This window comes from Silene latifolia, chromosome 1 (assembly GCF_048544455.1).
Source record: "Silene latifolia isolate original U9 population chromosome 1, ASM4854445v1, whole genome shotgun sequence".
NCBI classification, from domain to species: domain Eukaryota; kingdom Viridiplantae; phylum Streptophyta; class Magnoliopsida; order Caryophyllales; family Caryophyllaceae; genus Silene; species Silene latifolia.
This window is the reverse complement of record NC_133526.1, coordinates 51,150,406-51,166,568: the sequence shown is the minus strand read 5'-3', so window position 1 is coordinate 51,166,568 and position 16,163 is coordinate 51,150,406. Positions and strand designations below refer to the sequence as shown.

The following is a 16,163-nucleotide window of genomic DNA, read 5'->3' as shown; positions in this document are numbered from 1 at the left end:
GTTTAGTATTAGGAGTTTATGTTGCATTTTTCTAAAGAGGATATGTATCTAGCAAGTTACGGGTATGTATCTAGTATCCTAAAGGAATGTATCTAGTATCTTACAAGAGTGTATCTTACAAATAAAAGATATCTATCTAGTAATAATTTAAAGGAGTGTATCTAACAAACAATAGGTATTTATCTGTAAGACTGTAACTTAAAGGTGTGTATCTAGCTAAATAAAGGTATGTATCTTGTATTTTAAAGGAATGTATCTAGCAAGCTAAAAGATTGTATCTAACAACATAAATGAGTGTATCTAGCTAACTAAATGTATTTTTTTAACAATTTAAAGGAGTGTGTCTAACTAAATAAAGATATGTATCTAACAATTTAAAGGAGTATATCTAGCTAGCTAAAGAGTAGTATCTAGATACTTAATGAGATAAAACGAGGGTGACGGCCAACAATTATGTTTAGGATGCTGTAAAACGTTAACCTTATGTTGTTCTTCTCCCATTTTAGAAATAAGAGCATAGCATACTTTATACTGTGGGTAAGAGGGCAAATTCAGGAAAATAAAATGAAAGTGATTAATTTCACTTTGATATCTCTTATTTTAAAAAAATAAAACAGTGACGCACGTATATGTACCACTGTAGATACCCGTATCCGTCGATATTAGAATTTATAGAGAACCCGACAAACACCCGATGATGATAGGACACATGTATTCTTTAGTTGTCATTGTCATTATTTGGAGCTCGTTTTACGAGGTAGAATGGGCGTCGTCGATGAAGTAATTTATTAATTTAAATGATGTTTAAATTAATGTTTTTTTTTAGTGGGTTCGTTTTGTTAATTTAAATGATATTTAAATTATGGCTTTTTAGGTAAATTCAATTTATTTTATTTTATTTTGAATTTATTTTCCCAAGTTTATTTTATTGAAAATAAAATAAATAATTGATTTGAAAAATCATTTTATGAGTATATTTGATTTGAAAAGTCATTTATTTTAATGGATTATTTGATTTGAAAAATCGATTTTAAAAGCGAAGAAAACTCGTTTTACCATGTGTTTTTGAGCTCGATTTTAGCTCGATTTTTGAGCCCGTTTCTTTTACGAATTGGCACGAATCTCGAGTATGCTAACCCACCTAGACCAATACCCATCCACCCTTGTTCGAACCCCCCATACCACAGCCCAAATCCTCGTCCCAAACCCCTCACAAGCAGCCCGTATAAATCGAGCCCCCCCTGTTTTGGCAGCCAATTCGTGAGCCCAAACCCGCTCCAAACACTACCAAGACCCGTACCCATTAACCCTAACCCATACCCTAGTATCCTACCCATATTATCCTAGCTTAATCACCAAGAAAACCCCTCTCAAACCCTCCCAAAACCGGCTGGACAGCAGCCATACGGGATGAAGCCCGATTGCTCCTCCCTCTCTTTTAACCTATTTTAACTCCTTATAAATACCACCCCTTCACCATACATTCATTCCTCTAAGTTCTACATACATCCTACCATCACCCATAAGCTTTAAAACTCAGAAACAAACCCTAAACATCCTCCAAAAACCCTAAACAAAACCGACACACAAACTGAAACTGTTTGTGTGTCCTCTTCGAAAACCAACTCGTTCCTCCATCAAACCTCCATTAAAATTCGAGTTTCTTGTTCCTAATTAACCACACAACATCCATCTACACATTAGACAAAGATTTACGAGCCAAATTGCCCTTGAGAGTACACGAAATCCCTCGAAAAACAGAGTGAAATAACACTCTGTTTTCGCGGTTTCTTCTTGTCTGTCAGATTCTGTTTGTGCTCGTTTTTCGTGCCCAATAACCCAAAACGAGCAGGGATTGCTTTAAGATCCTTGTTCTCCTCTCTTTCTAGTTTCCAAAACATCTTTTAAATCGAATTTTCGTCGTGAAACGAGGGAGATATCACTGTTTGAAAATCGCTGTCCAGAAAGTTTCCAAAACGCGTGTTTGCTTTATTCTTCGTCGACGACGGCCTCTCGAGATAAAATCTACCATCGATTACGACCCAAGACGGTGTCAACGATACATGTAGGTTGAGGGTGCATCAAATCCCCTTCTCTTTCCTCTTTTTATTTCGTTTTCTTATGCTCTTTTTATAGTTTGTTTTTTGTTTGTTTTCGTTTTGTTTATCGATTGTTTTAATTTAACTATGAAACTAGTTAGTCTGAGTATGAGTTAAAATACCACCATGAACACCCGCGTTGACTTGAGATGGGAAAAGAAACCGCTACTTCGCTTTGGTCGTACACCCCCGTCTCATTTACATATCCTCGTGTTCAAGGTAGGGCATAAATAAAACAAGTTTCTAACTTCGATCGTCGCTTTTGACCCCCTTATTGTTTCGGCCAATTTGACATGCCCTAGGACCCGTTGTATGTTAGTCTAACCTATGATTGTTAACCTATGATGTATTTAGATGGCTTTAAATTAATTTAATAATCTAATTAGACACGATAGGTGGCTTCGACGTAAGTTATAAAATCAATCGACGATTCTGTAAACAATTGAATGCATCTCTCTCTTTCACCTAATTTCTCGCTAGTATAAGAGTGCGTGATTAGCACCTTCTTATTGACACTCGATGAGTTAAATTAATTAGCGAATTTGACCTAATTAGACCCTTTAGGCCGTGTAGGATGCACCCTCGTGCGACAATCAATCAACATCGTCTTTACTCGTTTTCTAATCCGTTTTGCAATCATTCGATCTAACTAATGAACCTAACTTAGGAACTAGGTTGGCCTTGTCTTGGCCGTGAGGGTTGCCGTGGCTTTATGCCGTGGGGTTGGCCACGTCTTTCTTTGTCTCGCTTGTTTTATACCTTTCGTTCTTTGTCGTTTGTTAGCTTGTAATTTATCGTTTGTTTATCGAGTTGTAACTTTCGAGTTTATTTTACTTCTTTTTGAGTCAAAACCTCTTCAAAAACCTTGGTCTTGTTTGGTTAGACGGTTGTTCCCAATGCTTGTAGAAGCGTAGTAAACCGCGTGTTGTCTAAAGCAACATGGCCCGGTTTATGCTAATGCATGCTTTGGTACGTAGCCCTATGTCTAATTCGATGAGACTAAGCGCGAGCACGCATTACGAGGAGTGACCCAAGGTCGTGGGTCATGTGAGTCGTGGGCCACCCCTCATGTGCACGGTTTTCTAGGCCAAACAGCCGTGTGTGTTGTCGCGTATTGTTTTGTATGTAACACTTGTATTTAGACCGAGTTGTATCTTTAATTTGTTGTTGTGTCGGCATGAAATGCCTGGTTTGTAATAGGTAGATCCCAACGGCTCCCCCATTCCCCCTTAAGCCTTGTTTGCTTTGTTTTGTATGTTGTTAGATCAATCAACCCACATGCTAAATTACAACTTTGACAAAGTTAGTTTAGTTGCATCTAAAACTACATAGAAATTGTTGTCACATGATAGGGTTAAAACAACGTTTGCATATCATACATCGTAGTAGCTATGACCTTGTTTGAAATTTGACACTTGACTTAGTAGAGGCCGTTATTGACGGGCGGGGTTGGGTGTCCTTATGGGCTTCCCAACACGTACCCTCACCCCTTACTCAAGATCTATGGTTTGTGGATCCGTCTAAATACCATTGGATTACGAGAGTCATTCAAATCGAGTGATATAGGGTACAAGTCTTTATCTTTAATCACTCGTAGTCGATTGGCTTTATGCTTTTCGATGAAAGGTGTAAAGTTGACTTGAACGGTTCCAAGTTCCCAAAAAACTTGGTGGCGACTCTAATTTGTCTTAATTCGATTCGAAAGAACCTCGAGTCGATTATGCCTGGTGTGGATCCCGCGGACGCAGTTCCCGAGGGCCTTGTCCACGATTTTGGCGACTCACTGGGAAAAGAGGACTAGTTACACTTTGTGTTTCTAGGGTCTTTTCCTCCGAGGTGAAACTTGAAAAGAAAGTGTTGGAAAGTAAAACATTACTCATAGTGCTACGATTCATGTATAAACCCTTAAGGACTTACCCGGGCCGTCCCAGCGTTTCTTCGTGATGCGTGGGGGGCGACGTCCCACTATGCCGGAAGCGCACATTGCTCGCTTCCACTTCGCCTCGCGTGGTTCTTGGGAGTGGGGACGATCTTCTAGGTACTTTACCTTAAGACACCTTGCTCTATAAGACCGCAAAAGGATGGAGGGCATAGACCTTCTTGTAGAAGACTTGCCGAGACTTAGAGATGTCTAGGAGCATACATCCTTATAACATGAGAATGACAATGTGCAATGTGTTTTCCCGAGTCTTTATTTTCGAAAATTCCCATGTCCTTTTCAAAACCGAACTTTTGAACAACTTATTTTCAAAATAGCATGGTTTTAAAAACGCGGAACGCTGCCCAAATAGGACTAGAAATTTCGGCCCAAAATAAGCTTTTATAGCTTTAGGTGATGTCGCCCATTTCAAATCTCATTTTCAAATCAATCCTTCTTTTTTTCAAAATCAATCCAAAATGTTTCTCGAACCTCAACCAAGCATGAAATGCGTCGAGTCGTGTCCGGGTCATGGCCGTGTTAGGCCGGGTGTGTTTTGTTCTAAGAGTCTAGAACACGACCTTGTTGGGTCACCCAAGCTCACCTCTTGGGCTTTGAGTCATGTTGGTCGACCTTTTGGTCTAGGATAATCCACAAAAAACGTCCAAGCTAGGCCCTTTAGGACGTTTCACTCAAACCCATGGGCTATGTTAGCCCAATCACGGGTTTAGTCACACCAAGTCCAGTTTAGAATCGAGTTATGACAGTTTGAGTCATGTCGTTTTGTCGAGTCTAAAATGAACCGATGTCTAAATCAAACCGTGAGTCGAACCCTTGTTTAGTCAATCTCAAGTCGAGTCTTTGTTTGAGTCAAGTTGGGGTCGAGTCCTTAAGTGTGCAGGGGCTCTTACTTTAAATATTGACTCAGTACGGGGTTTTCTTGTAGAAAGGCCGCCAAAAACCCGACGTCAAGCAATGGAAGATGTGTTAACAAGCTTACCGAGGCCGTGAACCTCATGATGACCCGAATGGATGCAATCGAATCTAAGCTGGGTGAAGATTCCCCTCCACCACCGACCGATCCGGAAAAACGGTTCAAGTTCATCAAGACCGTTTGAAGCTCTCCTGGGGAAGAACATTCACTATGAGAATGCTAGGGCCTATGCCCGATTCAGATAAGTTGCCCACGAACATGGTACTCACCGACATCCCAAAGTTCAAGGGCACCAAGATCCATCCACCATGTTAAGGCCTATAAAGGGTACTTAGCATCGAAGAGAGTACCGCCGATATGCTCTCTCGAAATTTTCGCCCAATCTCTCGGGTGAACACCCAAAGGCGTGGTTCTATAATCTTGACCTCAAGAACTTCCCCACTTTCGAAGATATTACGGTGGAGTTCGTAAGCACTATCGACAATGTTGAGATTCAAACCAACATAAGGACTTTGGAAGTGATGACACAGAAGGAGAAAGAGGGCTTTACTGAATTCCTCGCAAGATGGCGCGCTGAAAGCGTGAAACTAGCCAAGAAGCCTGATGAAGTTGAAATGGTAGATAAGTTCGTAAAGAATCTACGATTGCATTTACCGTAATGCTCGAAATACAGAATTTTGGTTCTTTCAAAGAATTGATAAGAATTGGGATAAAGGTAGAAGATGACGTCCGAATGGCAGAAGTTGAGAAGCCAAAAGGATACCAAGGGGCCTCTTCGTCTAGGACCAAAGCCCCAGCAACGACCCATTTGGATGAAGCCATCAATCTCTTAGAAGGGCAATCGAAGAAGCCGCAGCGCCAAGCTCCTAGGGCATTCACCGATATCGGATGCACTTATACATACGCTCTCCAAAGGCTCATAGCCCAAGGAAAGCTGAAGCCTATTGGTCCAACTCCGGACCCTCCCGCTGATCAACAAGGTAAATGGTATAAACCAAATGCCTACTGTGCCTTTCACCAAGGGAAAGGCCATGATATTGAAAGGTGCTATCGATCAAGCACGAAATCCAAGACATGATTGAGAATGGAACACTCCCGATCCCAACTGTTAAACCCAATAACATCACCAATCCATTTGGCGATCACACTAACTTTGTTTCTGTCGAAGACAATGTCGATTATTCCCATCTTATCCGCCCATGTCACTGGAAAAGAGTGTTTATCGGGAAAATAGTTGTGGATTGCTCTGAATTCTTGCCAAACCCAAAGAATGAAATTCAAGTCGGGAGTCTTGCTCTAGAATGTACTCCTCTCATTAACGAAGTTAATAAAAGACAATTCGATTCACCGACCTCCATCACTAGCGTAGATCCTCAGAGGACTACCTCGGGATGGAGGCAAACCATCACAGGGATCAAGGACAAGAGACGAGCATCTAAGTTGACAACTGAACAAGAGAAAGCTCATGACCAGATTTGAAATTATGAGTCGGGATCTGTTTTCTTATCTTAGTCGAGTCGAGTCTAGGACTTTCTTTTCTTGAAGTTGAGTCGTTTGTTCCGCGATGACCTAGGGTGTGTCCTAGGAATCGTTCCTTTGAGTCTGTTAAGCATTTCTCATTCCAATAAAAAAAAGTTGCAGTTTCGTTTCCAAATATGTCTTGTTTCCAATCCTCAATCATTCCGAAACATGATAAAACACACAACACACTCCCTGGGGTAGAAATATGTCCTGTTTCAAAATGTAAGGTACACTAGGATGCCGTGTTTGATTCCTTTACCTATTCCATGTCTGGTGGTAGAAAACCTCCATCTGAACCAATGTTTGTGACAAGCTTTTAGATGATTCTATGACAAACCCGGACTAGCTCCTTGTTTCCCCTATCGATGATGGAAGGCAAGCCTTTTCCCCAACAAAATCATCCCATCTCGAAGAGAGAAGATATCAACCCGTTCTAACAAGGAATTGTTAGTTCCTACCCAAATTAGTTGGCGAAGCCCAGTTTTCAAGGTGTATCCATTTATGACTAAGAGAATGAATAGAAGATCATTTTCAAAGAGAGAAAAAATATGAAAAAGAATGAAAAATGAGAAAAAGGGAAAAATTGGAAAAATGAAAAAAAAATGAAAAATGAAAAAAAGATGAAAGAAAAGGAAAAAAGAAAAAAAGATGTTGAAGTCATTGCAGAACGCTTTTGGTTGAATGTCGAAGTTACGGAAGCCAGAAGTCAAGTCAAGTACCCATAGTTGAAGTTCAATGGGCGAAGCCCAAAAGCTTAAGTAGTAACCTCTTTACCCTCTAAGTCCTTCCTGAGACAGTTACAAAGGGATAGTCGGGAATTTTGAGAATTATTCCGCTTGTGTTGTTATACCTAGCCTTTAGGGTCCAGACATGGAATTTGAACCCACATCATTTTTCAACCAATTTGCACTCGTGGTTCATCAAACCCGAGACACCCATTCCAACCACATCAGCAGCCATAGCCCTTGGCCTTAGCACCACAAAACAAACCTTCAGAATGATGGTTAACCATTCCAACTTGTTATTACCAAGCTCCACATCCCAAAAGATCCAAGCCTTTTACACCTAACCCCAAACACGGGATTTAACGGCACTTTACAGGCTAGAATGGGATACGACATGATACCTTAGGTGAAACCTTCGAGTGTGTACACACAATCAAAATGCCATGTTTATGCACCTTGATCGAACTACGTCGGATTTGATTTCGCTCCACGCGAATACGTAGGCAGTCCTTCAAAATAAGGGATTCAATCCACCCATAATCGAAGTTGTCATCTTGTCGGTTTCTTACGGGTCTTAACCAAGTCCAAATGAAGCCACCTTTGTTTGAGTCGGTCTTAGCACTCGATGTAGGCTAGAATGAGGATATAGGTTCAGATGAGTAGTGTCAAGTCTCGAAATGAGCTTTATCTAACGGTTTAGGCAAAGATGCTGAGTCACATAGATGTGGGTTTGTGTTGGGAACATAAAATATGAAAAACCCGCTGAAAAGAAAGAAGGCGTGGAAGAAAATTAGTAAAAGTCCGCTGAAAAGAAAGAAGGCGGTGGCAAGAAATGATGAAACTCGCTGCAAAGAAAGGAGGCGAGGAGAAGAGTGACAGAATGTTCCCAACAAAAGTCATGTGTGATGTCCAACTGTTCTCATAAAATCAGTCTGTGTTTGGTGTCTGGGCGAAGCCAACGTTGTTGCTCCGTGAGTTTAATCCACCTTGTCAATGCCAAGTGATCTTGGTTCCCATGTGCCCTCGGGAGCACGCCCATGCCATACGATATCTCTGTCTCAAGTCCGATGGCCTTGTGATTCCCATTTGCCATCTTTTGGCGCCAGAATGGCCAATTTACATTTTTACCCCCAGCGAGTCCATAATTGAATTAAAACCCGTGCACACTTACGGTTTTATTTTCCTTTTTTGTTTTACGGTAGCGGGCTACGCCCACGTGGTTTACCGGTCATACAAAGTGTCTGAGTCGTATTTCATGCTCACCCATCAAGGTTCGATTTCAAAAAATAATTTCAAAAGTTCAAATTCAAAAGTTCAAAATTCCGAAATTTCAAAAACTTTTTTGCAAATTGTGGATAGATGATCCAATCTTTCAAAATTCAAAAAAAAACTCAAATTCAATTTTTTGGGTCGATGGCCCAACATACCAAGTAATGTCAAATTCAAAATTCGGGTCGATGACCCAATCATTCAAAATTTTCAAATTCAATTTTCGGGTCGATGACCCAATCTTTCAAATGATCCAATTTCAAGATCGATGATCCAAATATGCCTATGTGATGATTATTGCAAGTGCGTTTTTATGTTTCAAATGTAGCAGGATATGCTTCAACTGGGGGCTCTAAAGTCTTCGACTTTAGAGCCATCGCAAACTGGGGGCTCTGAAGCCGTTGGCTTCAGAGACCAATATCAAGATGTGAAGGATGACATCCACCAAGAATTCAATTCAATACAAGAGTATGAAATGGAAAAATTCCGTAGCTGAAAGCAAATAATGAAAGTGGCGGCAACCTCCTTGAAAAGTCCCGTCCCATTCGGACAAGTGCCAGCAGATGATAAATTTTGGGCAAATGTCAGCAGATGATGAGTTTTGGACAAACGCCAGCAGATGATAAACTTTGGGCATGTGTCAACAGTGCCGAACTACGACGCGGGTTTGATTCCGTCAGAAACGGATACGTAGGCGCCTAAGGATAAGGCTCAACCCACCATTTATGCAATTTATGAGTCGACGACCAACGATGATATTTCGACGCAACAGAAGCAAGAGTCAACCCCAACGAAGTTTCAGGTATGATCTCTTCTTATGGCTGGCGAGCTTATATACGCAAGTCTAATGGACTATAAACGACCCGAAGAATCCTCGGTCGAGAGGGACTGGGGTATACTTTGACTTTCGCCTTGTCCAAGCCTCGGTCAAAGTGGGGGCTCAGAGATACCCGTATCCGTCGATATTGGAATTTATAGAGAACCCGACAAACACCCGATGATGATAGGACACATGTATTCTTTAGTTGTCATTGTCATTATTTGGAGCTCGTTTTACGAGGTAGAATGGGCGTCGTCGATGAAGTAATTTATTAATTTAAATGATGTTTAAATTAATGTTTTTTTTTAGTGGGTTCGTTTTGTTAATTTAAATGATATTTAAATTATGGCTTTTTAGGTAAATTCAATTTATTTTATTTTATTTTGAATTTATTTTCCCAAGTTTATTTTATTGAATATAAAATAAATAATTGATTTGAAAAATCATTTTATGAGTATATTTGATTTGAAAAGTCATTTATTTTAATGGATTATTTGATTTGAAAAATCGATTTTAATAGCGAAGAAAACTCGTTTTACCATGTGTTTTTGAGCTCGATTTTAGCTCGATTTTTGAGCCCGTTTCTTTTATTTAATTGGCACGAATCTCGAGTATGCTAACCCACCTAGACCAATACCCATCCACCCTTGTTCGAACCCCCATACCACAGCCCAAATCCTCGTCCCAAACCCCTCACAAGCAGCCCGTATAAATCGAGCCCCCCCTGTTTTGGCAGCCAATTCGTGAGCCCAAACCCGCTCCAAACACTACCAAGACCCGTACCCATTAACCCTAACCCATACCCTAGTATCCTACCCATATTATCCTAGCTTAATCACCAAGAAAACCCCTCTCAAACCCTCCCAAAACCGGCTGGACAGCAGCCATACGGGATGAAGCCCGATTGCTCCTCCCTCTCTTTTAACCTATTTTAACTCCTTATAAATACCACCCCTTCACCATACATTCATTCCTCTAAGTTCTACATACATCCTACCATCACCCATAAGCTTTAAACTCAGAAACAAACCCTAAACATCCTCCAAAAACCCTAAACAAAACCGACACACAAACTGAAACTGTTTGTGTGTCCTCTTCGAAAACCAACTCGTTCCTCCATCAAACCTCCATTAAAATTCGAGTTTCTTGTTCCTAATTAACCACACAACATCCATCTACACATTAGACAAAGATTTACGAGCCAAATTGCCCTTGAGAGTACACGAAATCCCTCGAAAAACAGAGTGAAATAACACTCTGTTTTCGCGGTTTCTTCTTGTCTGTCCAGTTCTGTTTGTGCTCGTTTTTCGTGCCCAATAACCCAAAACGAGCAGGGATTGCTTTAAGATCCTTGTTCTCCTCTCTTTCTAGTTTTCAAAACATCTTTTAAATCGAATTTTCGTCGTGAAACGAGGGAGATATCACTGTTTGAAAATCGCTGTCCAGAAAGTTTCCAAAACGCGTGTTTGCTTTATTCTTCGTCGACGACGGCCTCTCGAGATAAAATCTACCATCGATTACGACCCAAGACGGTGTCAACGATACATGTAGGTTGAGGGTGCATCAAATCCCCTTCTCTTTCCTCTTTTTATTTCGTTTTCTTATGCTCTTTTTATAGTTTGTTTTTTGTTTGTTTTCGTTTTGTTTATCGATTGTTTTAATTTAACTATGAAACTAGTTAGTCTGAGTATGAGTTAAAATACCACCATGAACACCCGCGTTGACTTGAGATGGGAAAAGAAACCGCTACTTCTGTCGGTCGTACACCCCCCGTCTCATTTACATATCCTCGTGTTCAAGGTAGGGCATAAATAAAACAAGTTTCTAACTTCGATCGTCGCTTTTGACCCCCTTATTGTTTCAGCCAATTTGACATGCCCTAGGACCCGTTGTATGTTAGTCTAACCTCTGATTGTTAACCTATGATGTATTTAGATGGCTTTAAATTAATTTAATAATCTAATTAGACACGATAGGTGGCTTCGACGTAAGTTATAAAATCAATCGACGATTCTGTAAACAATTGAATGCATCTCTCTCTTTCACCTAATTTCTCGCTAGTATAAGAGTGCGTGATTAGCACCTTCTTATTGACACTCGATGAGTTAAATTAATTAGCGAATTTGACCTAATTAGACCCTTTAGGCCGTGTAGGATGCACCCTCGTGCGACAATCAATCAACATCGTCTTTACTCGTTTTCTAATCCGTTTTGCAATCATTCGATCTAACTAATGAACCTAACTTAGGAACTAGGTTGGCCTTGTCTTGGCCGTGAGGGTTGCCGTGGCTTTATGCCGTGGGGTTGGCCACGTCTTTCTTTGTCTCGCTTGTTTTATACCTTTCGTTCTTTGTCGTTTGTTAGCTTGTAATTTATCGTTTGTTTATCGAGTTGTAACTTTCGAGTTTATTTTACTTCTTTTTGAGTCAAAACCTCTTCAAAAACCTTGGTCTTGTTTGGTTAGACGGTTGTTCCCAATGCTTGTAGAAGCGTAGTAAACCGCGTGTTGTCTAAAGCAACATGGCCCGGTTTATGCTAATGCATGCTTTGGTGCGTAGCCCTATGTCTAATTCGATGAGACTAAGCGCGAGCACGCATTACGAGGAGTGACCCAAGGCCGTGGGTCATGTGAGCCGTGGGCCACCCCTCATGTGCACGGTTTTCTAGGCCAAACGGCCGCGTGTGTTGTCGCGTATTGTTTTGTATGTAACACTTGTATTTAGACCGAGTTGTATCTTTAATTTGTTGTTGTGTCGGCATGAAATGCCTGGTTTGTAATAGGTAGATCCCAACGGCTCCCCCATTCCCCCTTAAGCCTTGTTTGCTTTGTTTTGTATGTTGTTAGATCAATCAACCCACATGCTAAATTACAACTTTGACAAAGTTAGTTTAGTTGCATCTAAAACTACATAGAAATTGTTGTCACATGATAGGGTTAAAACAACGTTTGCATATCATACATCGTAGTAGCTATGACCTTGTTTGAAATTCGACACTTGACTTAGTAGAGGCCGTTATTGACGGGCGGGGTTGGGTGTCCTTATGGGCTTCCCAACACGTACCCTCACCCCTTACTCAAGATCTATGGTTTGTGGATCCGTCTAAATACCATTGGATTACGAGAGTCATTCAAATCGAGTGATATAGGGTACAAGTCTTTATCTTTAATCACTCGTAGTCGATTGGCTTTATGCTTTTCGATGAAAGGTGTAAAGTTGACTTGAACGGTTCCAAGTTCCCAAAAAACTTGGTGGCGACTCTAATTTGTCTTAATTCGATTCGAAAGAACCTCGAGTCGATTATGCCTGGTGTGGATCCCGCGGACGCAGTTCCCGAGGGCCTTGTCCACAACCACACAATACACTATAGCTCTATATTATTATATCCATGATTAAACATATTGCATAGAACTAAAAATCGTACTACGACAAATTACTGGTATAGTCGTCTATCGATACTACATCCACAAAATTGAGAGTAGATACACAAAATCGAGTGCTAGATACACAACTTCACCGTAGCAGATACACGAGTTGTGTATCCGGGGTACTCGACTACTCACTGCTCGTATATGTCCCTGGGCTCCTTATTTGTGTAACCAGCAATCAAAAGATCAACTACCATCACCCACCACTATCACCAATTCACCATCTCCATTACCCCTGAACTAACCCCACAACCAAGCCCCATTCTGCAATCAGCCCCGATAGCCACTTGAACCTACATCGGAGACATCATCGGTAATATAACCAGTCACTTCACACCGCGACAAACATTTTCACGGCTACGACCAGGCTACCCGACACACCGCAAAACCACTCCGGCTTCCACCTCGGACTACCGCTACCATTGGTAACTCAAATCTCCGTGCATGGGTGATATTCATTGCTTTTGCTGTAGCAATTTGGTGACCTTGAACCCAATCTTGTTTTCACTTCGCCCTGCATATTTTATTTAGAGTTCATTTAGTTTAATTATCTCAGATGCACACATTAATACCCCAGGTACACATGGTTTTACTACCGGATACACATGTATCCTGTAGTAATAACGAAAATGAAAATCTGGAGATAGAGTCAATCACTTCCTCCTCCGTTGAGGTTTGGAGCACATGTACTTCAAAAGAATTAACCTGCACAAACTTTCTTTTTGTTCCAAACATAAGTTGCAGAGTCCTTCCTATCGCCAACAAGGATCACAGCTAAACCAAGAACGACACCAATGGCATCTTTCATTTTTGTAATCTCCAAGGCTATCTCCTCCCTAATCTGTTTTGGCACTGATTTACCGTGTATTCCTTTGGCGATACTATTTGCTGCCAATTTAGCTGCAACAAAAACTTGTTACTTTAATGAAGTTTTTCAGTAGTAACCAATGCCACGAGATTAGTACACAAACAAGCATTCTTCAGAATAATTAATTATCAAATATATGAAACGTAAACAAACAACCCAAATTTTGTAATATCAAAATCTCATACATTCAGAGATTTGAGACTTTTAGTCGAAATTCTCGATTTTTATTTTTATTTTTATTCCACTAGTAAATTATTCCCCTAAAAAAGTAAACATATCTGCACCCTAACAACAAATCCTGGTTCCGGCACTACACACATTAGAAGTCGAATTACAAGTACCATCTCATTCACCATTTTGGCAAAACCTAGAACAACTTATATCAGATTAGGATACATATATGCAATATATTGAAGAGCTTCATATGAGTCATATACAATCAAATTAGGATTCAACTAAAAATTCATACTAAATCATGTCATTATACAATTCAAGTTTAAAATTTTATAACAAAAACGTTCAAATACCTGATACATGCACAGTTACCACAGGCATCATCTATACATGTTGATAGTTAACCGAGTGTATCTAGTAAGGTAAAAGAGCCTACTTGTCTGTGGCATTAGTAATAATTTCGGGGCATTTTTAGGCAAAACTTTTTATATAAAACCGTTTACACAAGTATAAGACGAGTTATCAAAAAAACTCACCTCTATAGTAAGCTACCTCTCTGAGGATCCAAGTGTAAGACAAGTTATCAAATTTTTATTCCACAGGCATCAAAGCTCCTGATGGCAAAACTATAGAGGTGAGTTTTTTTTGTGTGTAAGCTCCTAGTTATGGTGCTAAGACTGCTAACTGGGTTTTAATCTCTATGGCTAATAGAGTCTCGAGAAAACACAAATAGTTCGACAAATGAAGCCTATGTTGCTAAATGTTGGTTCATCCGAAATTGTTTTGGTTAAAAGACACCATATAAAACCAAGACGGGTGACAATGAGTCTAACAGTATACTTTCATTTATAGGTCCACCAATGTGCCAAATAAAGCTGACATGAAATTCAAATGGGTATATAATCCACTGTGAATCAGGATATTAACCATTTTTAATGTGTGTTTCGCTCTTCGTTTTTCTAATTGTGCGTGTATAGGTGATGCATGTGGTAATGGCTATAGGGTTTTGTTATGTGGTAAAGGGGTGTATCTAGTAAGGTAAAGGAGTGTATCTAGCAAGGTAAAGGTTTGTACCTAGCAAGGTAAAGGAGTGTATCTAGCAAGGTAACGGAGTGTATCTAGCAAGGTAAAGGTTTGTACCTAGAAGATTCCTACTCAGAAGAGGAGAGGAAGGCCGCTAAAGCCCTTGAAGGACGAGATCATTGAGGATAAAGTAAGCAAAATGGAAGAAGACGATAATGATAACAAGGATCCAAGTATCACAGACGTCTTAGAGAATAGTAAGAAGCAAAGACGGAACTCTCCAGCAAAGAAAAAACCGAGTCCAGTGAAGGACGAAAATGAACATTAGTTCCTGATGTGTCCAGCAAGCCCCGGTTGAAAAAGTTCCACAGCCAATTTGTGAAAAAGTTCAGTGTTGGCCTATAGTATTGTTGGAATCTCATGTCATTTCATATCGAAAGTGTAAAACTAACAACTCCATTCAAATCCAAGGATCTTCAAACAAGTAAATCCAACACATAAACATATCCTGCAAAACTCAAACAATTCAAAGAAATCGATCAATAAACAGCAAAAATTCAATCATACTCCAATGATTCAAAATTAACGCATAAATATAACTAAATAAATCAAACAACAACAAAACAGGAAAAAAAGAGTAATTAATAAAAACTATGAGAATAATTAGGGTTAAACTTCATCAAATTAAGGCAAATTTGGGGAAAATTTAAAATTTATGGAAATAAATAATGAAAACTATGAGAATAATTACGAAATTAAACACTCTTACATGAAATTGATCAAAATTGGAGGATTGACGCGTTGAATTTGAGCGAAACTCGATAAAAGTTGGGGTTTTGTCCGAAAGAGTTCGATAGTGAGCGCGCCGCCGGCAGCTAATCGTGGTCGGAGGTTGAAGGTGGTCGGAGGACAGCGGCTGAAGGAGGAGGTGGATGTGATGGGCGGGAGAGAGTAAGAGTGTCGGGTGAGAGTGAGAGTTGGGGTTTGTAAGAGTTAAACGAGTGTTTAATTTTGGCCATTCAATATTTGATCTGACGGGTTAGGGTCTAGTTCGTAAGTTCGCACCGTAATTTAGTTCGTACAGGATCCTGATTCTATATATATATATATATATATATATATATATATATATATATATATATATATAGAGAGAGAGAGAGAGAGAGAGAGAGAGAGAGTCAGGATCCGGTGAGAACCTATGATATAATGAGAACCTGTAAAGCATCAAGGACCATTGGATCTGACACGGTTCAATGACTGGGATTATTGTTTCTATAATCAGGGTAATCGAAAATTTAGATCCTCCATTATCACAAACTACAACCACACACTTCTCTTTTCTCTCAATCCTCATTCGATCACCGCGCTTATCAAGCTTCTCCGTT

General features: G+C 40.0%; 1 long non-coding RNA gene across 2 annotated transcripts; it reads right to left on the bottom strand.

The window, feature by feature from the left end:
- Positions 1–566: 566 nt before the first annotated feature.
- LOC141605388 (uncharacterized) lies at positions 567–15,846 on the bottom strand. Of its 2 annotated transcripts, XR_012526346.1 has the most exons (3): positions 15,548–15,819; positions 12,642–13,613; positions 567–637 (listed from the first exon to the last, which is right to left on the bottom strand). It is a non-coding gene; the product is annotated as an uncharacterized LOC141605388 (long non-coding RNA). The 2 variants fall into 2 exon arrangements; XR_012526345.1 differs by lacking the exon at positions 567–637 and having other exon boundaries at positions 12,637–13,613; positions 15,548–15,846.
- Positions 15,847–16,163: the final 317 nt, after the last annotated feature.